The 17574-nt window shown below is 46.3% G+C and overlaps 1 protein-coding gene across 2 annotated transcripts in view; it reads right to left on the bottom strand.

The window, feature by feature from the left end:
- rdx (BTB/POZ and MATH domain-containing protein rdx) overlaps positions 1-17574 on the bottom strand; it is a 239238-nt gene that overhangs the window by 134749 nt on the left and 86915 nt on the right. For both annotated transcript variants that reach the window (XM_075893931.1, XM_075893933.1), the window contains exon 2: positions 17322-17371. The gene's annotated coding sequence lies outside the window, so the exon portion shown is untranslated. The remainder of the gene's footprint in view (positions 1-17321; positions 17372-17574) is intronic.

The following is a 17574-nucleotide window of genomic DNA, read 5'->3' on the forward strand; positions in this document are numbered from 1 at the left end:
AATTGAGAAGAAAGCACCACCGTATGGCTGAAGAGCGGGTACACGGCGGGCTCGGAAAGAAGCGGCCGTCAGCATGCGTCGGCGGCGGAGCAGCAGACACCGTGCCGTGACGTCACTTCACCGCGACTGCAGCCACTCCAGTGTTCGTTCTCGGGGCTAATAACACTCACCTCGAAAACGCCCTGAATGACGACACTGTTTCCCTCCCTATTATCAACCGTCAACGTAACCCGTTGACAAAATAAGTCGGGACAGCGACGACCACAATCCGATAAAAGTAAGGCCACTAGATGAAACAAGTTTGCAATGTAGCAACACCTTTCCCTTTTCTCCTCGCATATGTTTCTGGAGCGCCTCCTAGCAGGTTCAAAACTTTCATTAAAAAAAATTGGCATATCCCTTGTCCAGTGGGAATCGATGATATGCGAAGCACGAATGAGAAATGTACATATGTCACTTTAAAGTCAACACAACATTATAAGGTGGAGGTAAGTGATGCCGTACATGACTTCCGTGTCATGATTATGATGTTTGAATGTGTCGTTTACCTTCGTCATCTGTTCACGTCACGTCATACAAGATTTACAATTTCCGATGGAGGCGGAAATGTTGTAGGCCCGTGTGCTCAGATTTGGGTGCAAGTTAAAGAACCCCAGGTGTTCAAAAATTCCGGAGCCTCTCCACTACGGCGTCTCTCATATGGTGGTTTTGGGACGCCCAGCGACGCTGCGTAAGCAAAACGCGAGCACTCTATAGTCGGATTCCAGGCACCACCAGCGTACGTCAGCGCGGCCCGACGGCAACTGATGCGAAATGCGACATGCTGCATTGCGTGCCGATGCGTTACCCAGACAACACTGCGTCTCCCTATATTCGTGACAGAGGGACGCCGGACGCGCTGAAACGTGCATGCGTCAAAGCAACGCAGCACGGCGCGCGCCTACGAGTATTTGGCAGGACAGGCACCTGGCATGGCAACGCCGGCGAGCACGCGCACCGCGTCATGTCAAAATGTATTGGCGCCTTAACTGTGGGATGTAGTAACGTTCTCACAAGACACGCATCTCATGATTATCATGTTTGTACCAGTCACATACCTTCGTCATTCATTGGCGTCACGTAATACCAAATTTGGCATATGTGAAGCTAGCGAAACAGCCGCGAGCGCATCATGAGTGTGGCATGTAGTCATGTTGTTACATGACACGCATGTCGTGATTATCATGTTTGGATGCGTCATTTATCTATGTCGTCCGTTCGAGTCACGTAATACCGAGTTTGATACATGTGAAGCTAGCGAAACGGCCGCCAGTGCATCATGAGCATGGCATGTTGTCATGTTGTTACATGACAGGCGTCTCATGATTATCATGTTTGCATCAGTCACATACCTTCTTAATCCATTCCCGTACTGTGATATTAAATTTGGTATATTTGACGCTAGTGAAACGGCCGCAAGTACATCATGAGTGTGGCATGTAGTCATATTACATGACACGCATGTCATGATTTTCAAGTTAGGGCCTGTCGCTTGTGTTTGCCATGCAATCATGTCTTACCATACAAGTTTTGCAACATGCCATGTGAACGAAATCACCGCAAGAGCTGCAGGACCATGAAATGTAAATCATGACACTCATGACATACATGCCGTGATTTTCATGTTATGACTAATCAAACGTCCAGAAGAGCTGAAAGTCGTAGGCGGATAGATAGATAGATAGATAGATAGATAGATAGATAGATAGATAGATAGATAGCTAGATAGATAGATAGATAGATACGCTCAAAGTCACCGAAGTTCGCTAAGAAATGCTTCGCATTTAGAAGTAAATGTTTGGGTTCAGTTGCTACGACGAATAGATGTAAATGAAACAAAATAGAACGAAATGAGTCGTAGAAGAAACGTTTGCCTTTATGAACATGAACTGTACAACACAAGAGCAAGCGCGATGTGCGTTACTTAACTGGCAACGTTGTGCAGTTCTATACTTTACACCCCTAGCCATGGCGTCTCGCGTCGTGCATCGCAGTTCATCCAATTATAACTGGTCCACTTCTTCGAATGTGTTTCGTTTGTGCTGTGACGCAGTGAACGCGCTTCTTGCTGGACCCTGTCAGTGACCACAGGGCGCGCGACGTTGTGACGAATGATCAGCCGGCTTGTGCACACGCAAGGAAAAACCACGGCCAGACTGGTACGAACGCTTGACTAGCAGCACTGCGATGACGTTTTTTTTTATTTTTTATTTACTAACCTTTTTAGGCCTGCCACAATTTAGTGAAAACGAAACTCTAGGTATTTCAAGAATTTCCGACGTTATAGAGAGCACGATGCGGGGATGGACGAGATGCTTCGGTTCGAGTGCTGTCTGTCCGCTGTCGTCCACCGAGTTAAAATAAACCGATTGTGAGTTCATTTTGGAAGATGAAGTCCGAACACTTCCAAGCCACGCATCACAAAATAGAGATCGTTGAGCACTGCTGGACAACAGAGCATACCTTCGACTTTAACAATGAGACGACGCTGGCTTGGTGGGAACAAAGGCGGGGGAATCGTGGTTCATCCATCGCGAATAATTAGCTTGCAACAACAACCGCAGCCACACGTTTACAAGGACATATGTGACTAGCAGGCGACCTCCGCGCATTCGGCACCAGTGCACACTGAGGATGCCACACGCATAGGTGGCGAAATATATTTTTGTTGTGTTAAATCAGAGCCAATCTTTCAGAACGATGAACCCGCCCGGCTTTTGGAACATTTTTGCGAAAAATTGCACTAAAGCTATAATGCTTTTCGGAGCCAAACTTCCTGCACTGTGCGGAAAAACATTGCGTCCAGGAGAACGCCATGGCGCAAGCGACTATTCGCAAGTTTCAACGCCCATAGGGGGCGCAGTTGGTGATTCGATATGGCGCCCACGGAGAGTATCAGAGTGCGTCTTTCACAAACAGTTACGTCTTTCTCTCGGTTTCACAAACAGTTACGTCTTTGCACTCGGCGTCTTTCACAAGACGCTTAGTGCGTCTTTCACAAACAGCTACGTCTTTCTAAAGCATAAGAGATGGCGTAATCCGCTCATTCCCGCTGCGCTGTCTACAACTGTGCAGCTCGACCTAGGGATGGCATACTGACTGCCGCCCAAGATGTAAACATGCGTTTCTCACGAGGCGAGATTTAACGGCGATTATAAACTGGGGTTTGACGCAAGCAAATATCAGATTTTCTCGTTTTCCTACCTACGTTGCTGCAGAAGTAGTCGGCGCTGATAAAGTGCGCGCTGCACACATTCATCAGTGATGTGATCGACTTGCCGATTCTCAACTTCGCTATCCATTGCTTTTGCCTCACTTAATCTCATTGGGAAGGAATTGAGGGTGACTGTCGTCAACGCTCTGTTTGTACACTGCGGCACGTAGCACATGCGATTGCTTTTGAAGCCTTTAAATTTAGACATCTCGTGGCCGCGATGACGACTCGAAGAACACAAAGCAAATGCACTCAGGAGCGCCGCCGCCCCACCGACCGATACTCCTTGAAAAAATTGCGCCGGTAGCCGCGGGGTGGCGTGACACTCTACCAAACTTGCGAGCAGCCCGATTGAGCGAGGCTGCTGTCGCTACGAAGAGGAGACCACTAGGCGAGTCTGAGGGGCAACCATATCGAGGCCTGATCACCCCATCCAGCCGTGGTTCCAACGGCAAAGTAATTCTCGGCCACTGCGCTGAAGGCCGCGCAGAGAAAGTCCTTTACTGACGGGGGCCATAATCGGCGGAGGAAGGGATGCGACGACGCTGGTCGGCACGAAGGCCTTCACGCATTAGTGATCAAAGCTGTCTTTGAAAATTTTCGCTGCGATCTATAGTAGCTGGACTTAACGAGGACGAGAAAGTCCCTGGCATCCTGTTGTGCGCGGCTGCTGCGAGGCTGCCCCGTGCCGACCGGAAGAGGAGCGCGCAGGGCAGGTCGGGTCACCGTCCTTCCGCTTCTTCTTGCGCCCCGGTGACTCGTCGCAGCTGCTCTCTTTCGGTCCGCTAGCGGGCACTTCCTAACAGCTCCTTCCCTCGTATTCTCTCCCTCGTTCACTCGCAAAGCGGAGGCGAAAATCTGCAGGGACGCTCAACCGACACACCGAACCGACTACGGTTGATTAATTGCACTATGCCAACTTTCATGTCGTCAACTCCACGATCATACGTTCATCAACAGAAGTCAAAGCTGCATGCTTAAATTCCGCGCAGAAATTACTGCACATGACGTCCCGGATTTCGAGGTGAATCTTTCGTATTTTGGCCACGAGCTGACTTTTCGTGTATTAGGTCAACGGCTCCCCCCAGAGCACTACGTATACTTAATTTTTGCCGATTAGGAACGATCTGGTAAGCGCCGTCAATATCTATGACGTCACGGCTTTGGGTGGCAGAGTTTAAATGAAGCGTGCATTTCATTTTCAAGCGTTTTCTAACGGTAACAGTGGTGTTTTATGTGTGGTGAAATGGTAATTTATATTAATAGGCAAAAAAATCCCTTTTCTCTCTCAGTGTCCCTCTAACAATCGCTTGCAACTCGCTCCCGTCGTTATGTGCACGCTACAATCTCTGTGTGGCTACAGCAGCAAGCTCGCCACGGCCAGCCAGGAGAGCTGCTTGGCCTAGATCGATGGTGTTGCTTATACTGCACGGCATTTTAGTGAAAACAACAAGAAAGACACGGCCGACTTCCTTGCGTGTGCCGTTTTCACGCGGCAAATCGCCATGCAGACAGAGACAGGTTCACCCATGCAGCGCTACAAAACAGGCTTGCGCCCCTCCGAGTAGCCGCCGCTTGAGAATCCTCCGTGCACGCAACACTGCTAAGCTACCTCGGAGCTCTGTCCAGCTCGACAACCGCGGCGCTTCTTCGGATATCTGCATGAGACATGTGCGCACTGGTTACGCTTATGCGCCCCGATTTCGAGGTTGACACATACACACACGATCACCGCATTCCAGAGTACGCATACACAGCTCGCGAGAGCCATTGCCCTCTTAGCGTCACCCATCCACACCAAACATAGCTCTGCATTCACTCACGTATGACGCACACTCATAGCATGCGTACATTAAAGGACCCATATTTACCTAACTCTTTTAGCTAGTTTCAATAGTGACAAGTTTGAATAGTGACACAAAGTTTCAAAAGTGACACTGTCTTTGAAGGGTTCTGGTGGTACCTTGACAGAGCCTTCGTTTCGGGCGTAGTCAATGAGGCGGCCACGACGATCCATTTATTATCCGACGTCATTCCTGAGGCCAATCTCATCAAATTACCAGCATGGTTGGCTGTAAAAATATCGCAGGTTTTGCCGGTGATGTGTTGCGTCTCTGTCAGTCCCCACGCGCCATGACGTTATGGACAAATTCAGCTGCGGCGAGTATACATACTGTTTCTCTTGGATCCCCTAAAGTGCACGAAAAGAAAGAAAGCAAAACGAGGCCTGCGTGGACCACGCAGCACAGGCATCGCAAAACCTGATTGATTGATGTGTGGGGTTTGACGTCCCAAAACCACGATATGATTGTGAGAGACGCCGTAGTGGAGGACTCCGGAAATTTAGACCACCTGGGGTTCTTTAACGTGCACCCAAATCCGAGCACCCGGTCCTACAACATTTCCGCCTCCATCGGAAATGCAGCCGCGGCAACTGAGGTTCCATCTCGCGACTTGCGGGTCAACAGCCGAGTACCTTAGCCACTAGACCATCGCGGCGGGGCATAGCGAAAGCTGGAGAAGCAATACTAATAGAGAACGTTGTAAACTCGGCACACCGCAAGTGCGGTTGCAAAGTGTACTTAGAGGGGTGGTTGGTATTCCATGATAAAAGACGGTATAACGCCGTACAAAAACCACAGAAAACACACGAAAGAAGGACGAGGGCTTCTTTCCTGTGGCTTTGTAGTGCACTATATCGTCTTGTATCATGAAACCAACACGAAATAAATCATTATTTCCCCAAGTTTTTAACCAGAGATCGAGGAACGCGTCTGTTCACCATTACTACCACCTTGTTGATGCAGCACCTATTACAACCGGTCGAGTCGATTTAGGCGAATACGTTAGAGCTTCTTTTATACGACGTTTAGTGAAAGGTGTAAACTAAGTATTCAACGACGGCATAAAGCAGTCTTAGTATCATTGCACGAGATACTGTAACTTCATTGTCTCTTTTTCAACGTCGTGGATTGTTGCTAAACGTTCGGTCGGAAAGTTCGGCCGTAGGTGGCAGCATATCAGCAAGGACAAGTGATCCCAACATTTCTTCAAAATAAACAAATGAAATCATGCCACTCGTTTGTATGGAGACTGAAGACGTTGAAATGAGAAATCGATATGAAGGTCAAGGAAGGAGCGCTGTCATTGCACTTGGCGAGCTCCGTACGAGGCATGGCACGGGACTATTAACAACCACGCATATCGCACACAAATTTGGGGGCATGCACAACTGAAGTGCTGCCGCATATTTACAATGGCCCGAATGCACGTCTTTCATAGCAGGCACCGATTTCAGCGCACACACAAGCGCAAGTGTCTGGAAATTCACCAGTTGATAACGCATTCTTAGAGGAGCGCACGTCGAAAGAACGATTGCATCGCTCTTTGCGCACTGAACACGAACACGCAGGGCCGACATGAGCGGGGGACACGGATATGGTCGGACGGCTGGCGCGTGCAAGGAACCCGCCGCAGCTGCATCGTGTCAGCTGGCGGCGAGCCCCTGTTGGTAGGGTTGTTACGCCGCTCTCACACTCTGGCAGGGCCGCGTGCTCCGGCAAATGTGAGGAAAGCGACGCAGCTGGTCACTCGCATATCATCCACGCCATCCATTCGGTCTTCGCACTCCCGTCTGCCCTTCCCCCGTGCCTGGAACGTGCAGACCGCAGTTCCCAAACGAGCACATAAAGCTTTTCTGTGTTATCCGCACACATCTCAGTGTGCAAGTATGCTGTAAGAATAAAAGCGGGGCACCATGTGCATTTGTAGCCACCGGTGGCATGCTTTCACCAGGCGCAGACCATGTCTTTTTCATATGTTAACCTGTTTCGGTGGAGAAACATAGATGCCTTCAAAAGCTCCAGAAGCTATTTCGCATGCCACCGAATACTTCAAAATGACATCAGCGACGGATCACCGAGCAGTGCATAGGTGCGCCAGATTAGCAGTAATATAGCAGTGGCAGTAGGAATGGATGCTTCCTCTACAGCACACAACGCAAAAGAACGACGGAAGACGCACAGGCTTTGGACCTTTCGTCATTCTCTGCGCCGATTTGTAGCAGTAATGGTGACTGCAGCGTCGTTGTCCGTTAAGGCGGCAAGTTTCATCAGCACTGTTTTTCACGAGAGACGCGCAATTGAGGCATTGCAGATCAGCGCAACCTTTAATTTTAACGATACTCCGGGACAGTACGTGTCACATGGAACTGTTATGCGTGCAGTGCCATGCATTACAATGAACGAGGAAAGATACGAGAGATGTGCGCGCGACACAAACACGCACGCTAAGAGCAGGCAAAAGCGATTGACACACAAGTTCTCAATGCCTATCCTTGGCCGAACCCTTGGCGGCAACTTCACTTTCCCGATAATTCGGGAAACTATCACTGAATATCGTCGCCCGAGAATAGGCGTAGGTTTCCCACGAGCCGGAATAACCAAGCCGGAATAAGTGTGCATTGGCTGCGAATCAGGCCTTCTTACGGTGAAAATACGGATGCTCGGGCGGGGTTCATTCCAGCGTCAGTGGCCGATCCAGAGGGGTGTAAGGACGATCGCCCCGCCCCAAAGCTTGTGTCAGCACCCTCCCCCCCCCCCTTTTCTTTTCAGTGCTTGTAACCACCTCCTATCCCTAATAGGAACAAGTGAGTCAGACCACTGTGAGCACATATAAACAGTATTTATGGTATGACGGGGTTTTCGTGTCAAAACAAAAAAGTCCGGACCCCACATACATTGTTACTTCAAGCAACCCCTCTCCCTAAAGTTAGTTGCTGGATCTGCTCCTGTCCAGCGTAATGTTTAGATGGAAATACAACTTCTAATTGTCGACAACACGTCATTGAGCCCACAGTACGGCTCAAGCGAGATTAGGAGGAGGGAAGACAAAACTATAGCTTTGTGACAGACGCACCCGATTATACTGCCGCTGTTTTGCGGCAATGGTATTTTATTCCTTTATTTGGGAATTTTCACAAAATTCCCACGAAGGGGGCAACAGAAGAGAGCGGCTCCTTACTTGGCCCACTCTTCGTTACGCACCTCGGGCAGGTGCAGCAGAACAGTGCGTAGAAATATTGCATAACATACATACAAATAAAAAATAAACGAGGAACACTACAACAAGCAAAAAAAATGTCAGTTAAATAATCACACAAAGCTGTTCCTTAGCGATACATACAAAAAGACATTATCAGCACTATCAGCACATATTGAAATACATGTAAATTGAGTTTAATATGAAAAACAACGATGAAAAGACAACGATTACAATAAATATGTTTCATACGTTACCAATCTTCAGCACACGCGCCCTACAAGTGGGTTTAGATTATTACATTCGTAATTAGCTTCCTAAAACATGTAATGTTTTCAGTTACCCCAGCGTATTCAATTACTTCAAGAATATTGTTGCACAGTGGAACAATTTGGTTGTTAATTGACTGTATGCTATAGTTAGACCGACTGAGCGGCCCCACGAACACAACAGTACGCAGATTATATGTAAGGCTTCTGCTTAAGTATGTATCAGAAAAAATCTGAAAGCTATTTTTTTTATAGATTAACATAGCTAGCTGTACTTTATACCACTCTATAGAGATAGTATAAGGTTATACACACGAAAAAGAGACATTTGTCGGGACCGAGGTAGTCAGCAGACGTAGTGCACGTTTAGGGACAATAATATTACTTTCACTATTTCTTTTGTTACACGTACCCAGACTAGATAGAATACAGTACATGATTTGCAAAAGGATAAAAGAAAAGTATAGCTGCCGCTTAACTCTGCCTGGACGTGGATGCTGAAAGCGTCGAATTCAACCGATAGACCTTGATATCTTTAATCAAATTTTATCCACATGCTCAGACCAACTAAGGTCGCTTTGAAAACATAAGGCCAGGAATGGAATTTCGTTCACCTGAGCAATACTTTTTCCATTGAAGATTAATGAAATGGCATGATCTGCACCATGCTGAATGTGCTGGTTCTTGTCGGCTCTGCAGGTCTATTTTTCTACTTGAAGAGAATGAATGTAGTTTTTTTTTCGTATTTAATTTTAACTGGTTCACTGTAAGCTACATTTATCTAACCAGAAATTTGCAGTTGTCTCAATATCGCAGACATCTAAACCAGAAAATAATACATTAAAATCATCAGCGTACATGCCTATGTTTGGTGCAGAAGGAATGCTTACGATGTCGCAGATGTATAGCATAAAAAGTAAAGGACCAAGTATCAATCCTTGCGGAACCTCATACTTACTCATACCCAAGTCACATTTAAAATTATGAAGCTTTACATATTGTGTTCTTGCCGAGAGGTATATGTTTCCATTAAATAAAGCGCAATCCCACATATTCCTTACATTGGTAGCTTCTAAATTAATACGTCATGCTTCATCGAATCAAAATCCTTACGGTAGTCCACAAATGTTCAGTATAGAGCTTCTCTTCAATGTTTTGAAGTAGGTTGTCCTTAATCAGGAGTAGGGCGGCATGGGTTGAGCTAACTGGCTGAAATGCACACTAGTTGTTCTTCAAATATTACATTTCCGTTTGCTGTGAAAGAATATACCCTCTTATGTATCAAGCGTTCAGCGACCTTTGATAATAGAGGTAATATAGATATTGGGCGATAATTTTGAAGTTCATTTTTGTTGTGTTAAAATTATTTTTACGCGAGCTATTTTCATGGCACATGGTGAAATTCCCGTCAACAAGTCCCTGTTGCATATGTAATGAATGGAGCGACAATTAATTCAGTAATTGCCTTAATAAATGTTCCGGCAATGCCATCTTCGCCTGGTGAACTATTTTGTGAAAATATAGCGGTGGCTACTTCCCCCTCGGTAACGGTTCATAAAAAAAATGAATTGGCGCGTGAACATTGAACCGGCCGGTTTAATGTCAGAAACTTGCACCATATTACTTCATGATCCTGCTTCCAGGAAGTTAAGATTAAGTTTGTCCGCTTGTTCTTTCGCACTATAGTGAATGTTGTTTATTTCTATATCGTTAGAAACAGTGGCCCATTTTCCTATCAGTTTATCAAGCGAATTTCAAATCATTTTTCAATTATCAATAATTGCAAAAAACTTGTAGGCGTATAAACCTAATTTTGTCGTTTTTTAGGTTCCTGTTTAGATTGTTTCTGAACTTTTTTGAACTCAGCGCGATCGTTTTTTTTTTCTTGTTTAAAAACGCTGAAAAAGTTTGTTTTTCTCATTTATTCGTTTAAGAAGTGCCGGCGGGATCCACTTCTTTCTTCCTCTCTTGTGTTTCTTTACAACAGCGTACGGAAAAGCAGTATTGTAATTACGAACAAGTGCCGCCATAAACAGGTCGTATGCCTTAGACAGATCAGGTTCTCGATACAAGTAATCTAAGTTGCAGTCAAGCTTTAGGAAGCAAAATTAGAAGACAGTTCTATCGTTTATATCTCTAGGCATATATTTTGAGAAATTTTGCAGGTCAGACATTCTAAACAGTGCAAAGAAAGGCAGGATGTCGCTTACACCTAAGTGGAATACCTCGGCTGGTGCATTGTTGGGCAATAGATTAGTGAAACAGATCAATAATGGCTTCTAGTTATTCTGGTAGGTGTGTTAACGATGTTTTCACAGCCATAGGACAACATCAATTCCATTAGCTTTAGTTTAGTAGGACCATCTTTTGAGATATCAATATTAGAGTCATTAAATGATATCACAAACAATAAGTTAGAATTAGCACGAAGAAGGTGCTTCTCTAGGAACTCAAGAAGAACGTCCGTGACATACCATCGGGGGGAGGCGGGGGGGGGGCGGTAGGCGGTAGATCATTACTATTACAACCTTGATATAAATAGTGATTCCGTATTGTAATTTCCCAGATTAATCACGTCTGATTGTGAAGAAAACTAAGTCTCCGAGAAACCCATGATATCAAATAATAACCGAGGTGTGCCAATTCACTTTCAATTTCTTGAACCTTGTTCCTCATGCTCTGTGCATTAATATGATAAAGGGAAATACCTCGTTCGGAAAGGAAGTCCGAATGTTCAATCAATTTTTTAAGCACTGGTGTGGCTCAGTGGTAGAATACATGGGCTGGCACCCCCTTAATCAAATTTTCGAAAGGGAGAGCATTGTGATGAATTGACGTGTTGATCAAAACAGTTAAAAGCAAAGCAGTAGATATGGTATTTAAGAAATCTTGTTTATATCATCTTTAGATGTAATCCTGATTGCCGTGCTTCAAGATTCTTTCTGAAAAAACTCTTTCCCTGGGAAGACCAAGTGAATCGACAGTTTATTTCGGTGGCTCTCGTCTTCACCATCTCAAGAAGCTTCTTGTTTACAGGTGTTAAGTTATCAAGCAGCTGGATATTGCTGTTTTTATCTTTCAGTTTGGCGCGGTTAGCAAGCCATGCTGCCTTCAAGTTCAGTCGAGCAAATCTTATCAGTATAACTGGGGGTTTTGCTTTAAGCGGTGGCAACCACTGTTCGCTTTCTACGTCACGGTCAGACAGTGGCGGCAGGTTAATCAAGGTCGTTCACTCCGTGACAGGATATCTTCTTTTTCAATCAAAGGCATGCCGTGAATTTCTAGATTCTGATGGAGACTGTACTGTTGTCATACAGATCTTCATTTGGCTTGACAATTTTTTTTTGTCAATGTTTTGCTCAACAGCTTCCATTCTGTTGCGGAGGCTTTCTAATTCTTTTTCATGCCTTGCGCTGATTTCAAGAAGCTTGTCATGCGTATTTCACATGTGCTGAATGGACTGTTCAATGCTAGTCACTGTTTGTTTTATTCTGTAAGGTCATCGACCTTGGTAGTCAAGCGTGCCAGGCCTTTGCTAATTTCCGCAAGTTGTTGGCTTACAGCTTCTGTTAAAGCCGATTGACCAGGGTTATTATTCATCCGCTTGTTCCGAGATGAACGTGCGCGGCAAGCTTGACATTTCAACGCTTTTCTTGCCTCTTTGCTTTTCCTTTTGTAGGGTTCCTCAGCATACTTATGCCAATACGTCCTCCCATGTAATAGCATTGTCTGCATTCTGCGCACGTTACATCCTCATCCTCAGAAAACTACTGTTTAGAAGTCTCACATATGTCACTCATTCTAGCACTTTTCTAGACACAAAATACAAGACCAAATGGCAGCCCCACCGCGGTGGCCTAGTGGCCAAGGTACACGGCTGCTGACCTGCAGCTCGCGAGATCGAATCCCGGCAGCGGTGGCTGCATTTCCGATAGAAGCGCAAATGTTGTAGGTCCGCGTGCTCAGATTTGCGTGCACGTTAAAGAACCCTAGGTGGTCGAAATTTCCAGAGCCCTCCACTACGGCGTCTCTCACAATCATATAATGGTTTTGGGACGTTAAACCCCACATATAAATCAAGACCCAAGGGCGGCAGCAGCAGCAGCGGCAGATATATAACGTTCAAAGAACGGTATACCCTACCTGCGCAAAAGCAAGAGGATAGATTAGGACGGTGCTCCCATGGATCGTCTGCTGCCACTGCGGCCTGAAGTGTCCCACGAAGCGTCCGAGTATATAAAGGGTGTTTCCATATATAAAGGGTGTTACTTTGTGTTACCATTACGTTGTGTTTGTGCGTTGTCGAGGAAGTCTTTCTAAATCGTGCACTCGTTCCATCAGTTCCCTATCGCTGTAGTTGTCTCTAAAGCCTCGCTACCCTCGCCGCGAACTCGCGTTGTATCTCTGTAGCGGAAGCGGTACCTCGACGTTCCGGATCTCGGGATTTGTAGTTCCATGCGGACGCTTAGCTTGCCCTTCCCTGGCCCGGAGTTCAGGATCACCTTGCCTGCGCAGGCGTTAGCGTTCCAACACCGCCAGCCGATCGCTGCTGCTGCTCCGCGACGATTTCGACAGAGGTTGGAGTGCTGCTGCAACTGCACCGACGCTGACGTTACGACTCATTTAAACGAGAGCGAAGCGAGAATGACGGACGAAAGCCAACCTAGCCATAGAATAAAGAACCAATTTAAAGAAAGGAAACTGTAGCCTTGACAACAGTAGGCAAGATAAGCAGCGGTTACGCATGGAACTGCCGAGGGCAACCAAGAAATGACGCAGAGTAAACAGGAAGCGGAAAACAAAATTTGTTTTTTTTTTGTTTTTCAGGCAGGGAAGAAAAGGGTACATTTCTATTCCGTACTGGGTGCGTATGCGCCTACGCGGTTGCCTCGGCAGCAGACACCTTTCCTTGCAGTCCTATCGGCTGATACCGGTATCCCTGTAGGCTGGTATGTGAGAGCTATGGATAGCGCCCTCTTGCCAGTGCACAGTGCTCTATACAGGCCGTGATGATGATAACTGTAGTCTTCCCCTTCATACCAGGGGGACACCGGTTAGTGTCCTGACCGGAATAAAAATAAATTAAGAAGAAAACGATTTCACAACAGCTCCACCAACATCACATTTTTTTTCGGTGTCTGCCTGACCACTACATCAGTATTGCTCTCGTTACTGCTGTCGTTGCCAGGGGGTACACATTGGTATCGTGGCTACCGCCTCGAACCGGTGCGCCGCAGCCTTCCACAAAGCCTAGTTCTTCTACTAGTGTGGCATCATCACGCTCACGAGGGCACAGGCGTTCGCAGTGAAGCACAATGTGTTCAATGTGCTCTTCGCCTTTCCCGCATGCTTTGCATTGCACAGTATCTTCATCCAGTGACGGGTCGAAGTGGCGCCGATACACCCGAGTGCTAAGCGCTCCAGCACGGGCCTCAAACAGAAGGGCACTGCCGACGCTATTGTCGTAGAGGCGTTCTGCGGAGAGTGTGGGTTTTTCGTAATCTGTATAGGGCCAGGCTAGGTTTTTTGCCAGTCGTATGGATGGATGGATGAATGTATCCGGCTGCGCCCTTTAGATCGGGCGGTGGCTCACGCCACCTAGCCATAAAGTTAAGTACTATCACTACGTGTTTAGGTATTGAATTTCTCTCGCGCCTTGACTGTAGCCACCAATCAGTTAGTCTCTTCCTGGTTATTTCTACCTATTTAAAGTCTATTTTGCTTTCACTGTCCAAACCCCAATGCTTTGAAAAATTCGGCGCCATTATCTTCGACTAAAGGGTGGAGGGAGCCCTTTACAGAACATTATCAAATGTTCAGCCGTTTCCTCCTCCACTGCACACGCACTACATACCGTGTCTGTGTCTTCGTATTTTGCTCGGTACGTCTTGGTCAGCAATACTCTCGTTCTGGCCTCGAAGAGCAGAGAACTACCCCGAGAATTATCGTAGATTTTTTTCCCTTGCAATTTTCTGCCTAAAAGTTCGGTAGGTCTCCAGTGATGATTTAGTAAGCATTCCCATCTTCCACATGTCCCTCTCTGTTTCCTTCACTCTCTTCTTAACCGATGTTTCCTTTTGGCTTCGTATTCTGCTGTTGTCTAAATACTTGCTTAACAATTTTCAAGTTCTTTTCTTCCATTTAGTATCGAAATTCTTCGCGTACATGTAGCTAAAGGCTTTCCTAGCCCAACGCTCCTCTCCCATTTTTTCAATCGCTCCTCAAATTCTATCTTGCTGCTAACTTCCCTGCACTCAAATGATGTCCATCCCATGTCACCCTGTACCTCCTGATTTGTGGTATTCCCGTGTGCTCCCAAAGCAAGTCTACCTATGCCACGTTGTTTAATTTCCAATCTTGCTTGAAACTCTGACTTCATGCGAAAGACCGCATTGCCGAACGCCGAACCCGGGACCATGACACCTTTCCAAATCCCTCTCACAACGTCATCTTATCGTAGTTCCACAGTGCCCTATTTTTCATTACAGCTGCATTCGTGTTACCCTTATAGTTATTACATATCTTTCGTGCTTCCTTAGGTACTCAGACCCGTTATTTATCCATACGCTCAAATATTTGTATGTGTCCACTATTTCTAGCGTGACTTCCTGTATCTTATGCTCACTGCCTTTGTTATCATCGTGCATAATGACTGGTGCGCCGCCCCGCAGCCGTGAGCGAGCAGAAGTCTTTGAGAGCCCGAGCAGAACCAAACGCTCTCCGAAAGCCCGCTAGCACGTATACTTCATCGGAATCATGAATCGCTGCGTAGTCTATTGTACCAACAGGTACCTGTCGTGTCCTGCGGGAGCAACTTTTTATATTTTCTCGACTCGTTCCTGGTTTATTTGTCAGCGAAATAGGTGGATCACTGCTGTGTGACGTAAAAAGTGTTTGCTTCCCGCTCCCTGTGCCGTCTCGTGTTAATTCTGCCGCTGCATGCTTGAATTGGTCTGAGACCCCTCATGTGTTGGTGCAGTAGTCTTGCGTGATGTTCCTGCTGCCTTAAAACTGGTACAAGAAACATATGTAAGGCATTTCAATTCATATCAAGACTGACGGAACGTTTTTATGAACCTTAATCATTTGAAACTCGTCGTCTAAACTTCGGAGTTTTGGAAACTGCAATGCGAGGTCAATTAGTGCTTTGTTGGGCTGACTGATCATCAGTTAAGGGGCGAACTGAGCTACGTAGCATATTACCGTAAACATAAGTACCCGCCCAGCAGAGCTAAGAGCACCCGGTAGGATCAAGCTAAGACGTTCGTTGGCCTTTTTGAAACTGGCGCAACCCACCGTGAGGGATCGGTCACGAAATAGGCAGTGCCTTATATATATATATATATATATATATATATATATATATATATATATATATATATATAATTTTGTGTATAATCACGAGATATTTAGCATTAGCAATAGATAATTTTCGAAATAACTAATTAGCTCAATTCACAAAAAAGACTAATGTTGAAGAATCAGTTTGATTTAGTTAACATAGCATTCAATTCATTCCGTCTCACGCAGTAAGTCGCATACGGCATCGCAAAAGCTCCTGCGGCTAAAGTCCAGTGCTGTAGCCCTAAAGAAAATAGCCACCGAAGTGATATACTGAATGTCATCCTTCGCAGTGGTTCATCCAGAAGTCCTCTTCTTTGATGGGTAGTTAAACAATCTGGATGCTAGGAAGAAATTATGCAAGGTGTAGCCTAACAGTACTGTAGAGTGAAAAAACAAAGCTTTGCGAGTGATGAATCGGCGAATGTTCATGCCAACATAAACAAGGCAAGAGGTAAGAGCGAATGAGAGAGACGTGATGGTAGGCAAAGTGCATGAGCGTGCCATCGTCGTCTCCACTCCACAAACTCGAAGACGAAACGGGGCTGCGGCGTCCTTTCTGGCCGAAATCGTAGAGCGTTCTTTCTCGCCAGCACGTGAAGCTTTTAGCATGAGCTGCGCGAGCGGCAAGACCATGATCATTATGAGCGATGCCACGACATTTTCAAGCAAGGCGCTTCGCGAGAGTGCGTGGCTAAAAATCGCCGTAGCAGGAAGCCGCAACAAACGAGCATGCCACCCGGCCGCTCACCGCGACGACCACGGCGAGTGGCCGTGGAGCGATCGACATTTCGAAATGCTCCGAGTATTTCGCAAGTACTCAGGCAGCGGGAGCGCGCCAATATTATTCCAAGTGTGAAAGAACGACAGCATATCGCGACACTTAAGAAGTAACCACCTTAGACTACCCGCACACCTGACACACGAATTTAGTCAGTACTGACAACAGGCAGCAAGGCCCTGACTAACGTAAAAAACGTGGCTGCTTTCGTGCATCTTTTCCCTATTTATTTATGACGACTTTGCAGAAGAATGTCTCCCTACGACATCTTTAAATCCTGCTCGAAGCACTGTACCACGGGCGCTTGTGCCACCATAACAACAATGAATGAGGCGATACAGTCTTCTAGGGCTGTCAACGTTGCGCGCTCGCCACACCATAAACGGCGCACACAGGCGCCCCCTGTATGCGCCGATCGGAGTGTATACCGGCATCACGAAGTTAGGGGGGCGGGACGGGGGACGAAGCAGGCGCAAGGTTATTATACACTCGCGGGCGTGACAAAGAGAAGTCACCCTCATTTGGCGACAGCAGTTTCTAGGCGCAAACACCACGTCCTTCACAAAAATAAAATAAACTAAAACAAATAAAATAATAAAAAACAAATAAACAAATAAAGTGGCACGCACAAACTCACTTTTGTTTCGTACGCTGTAAACTTGAGGATGTCCAGCAGACGAGGTTCGGCTGAAACGGGAAAAAAGATTACCTTCCATTAGAAGTGACTTGAATTAGGGCTTCACAACACATACGAAGAGCTTATTGAAACCCAGAGAACCACACAATATGAAAAGATAACGGGCAGTAAAGCAGGTAGAACTATACTAGACAAACTGGGCACGAACTACGCAAATCAATATGACACTAATCGCGTATGAGATAACAAAAAC

The sequence above is a fragment of the Rhipicephalus microplus genome, chromosome 4 (genome assembly GCF_043290135.1).
Source record: "Rhipicephalus microplus isolate Deutch F79 chromosome 4, USDA_Rmic, whole genome shotgun sequence".
Lineage (NCBI taxonomy): Eukaryota > Metazoa > Arthropoda > Arachnida > Ixodida > Ixodidae > Rhipicephalus > Rhipicephalus microplus.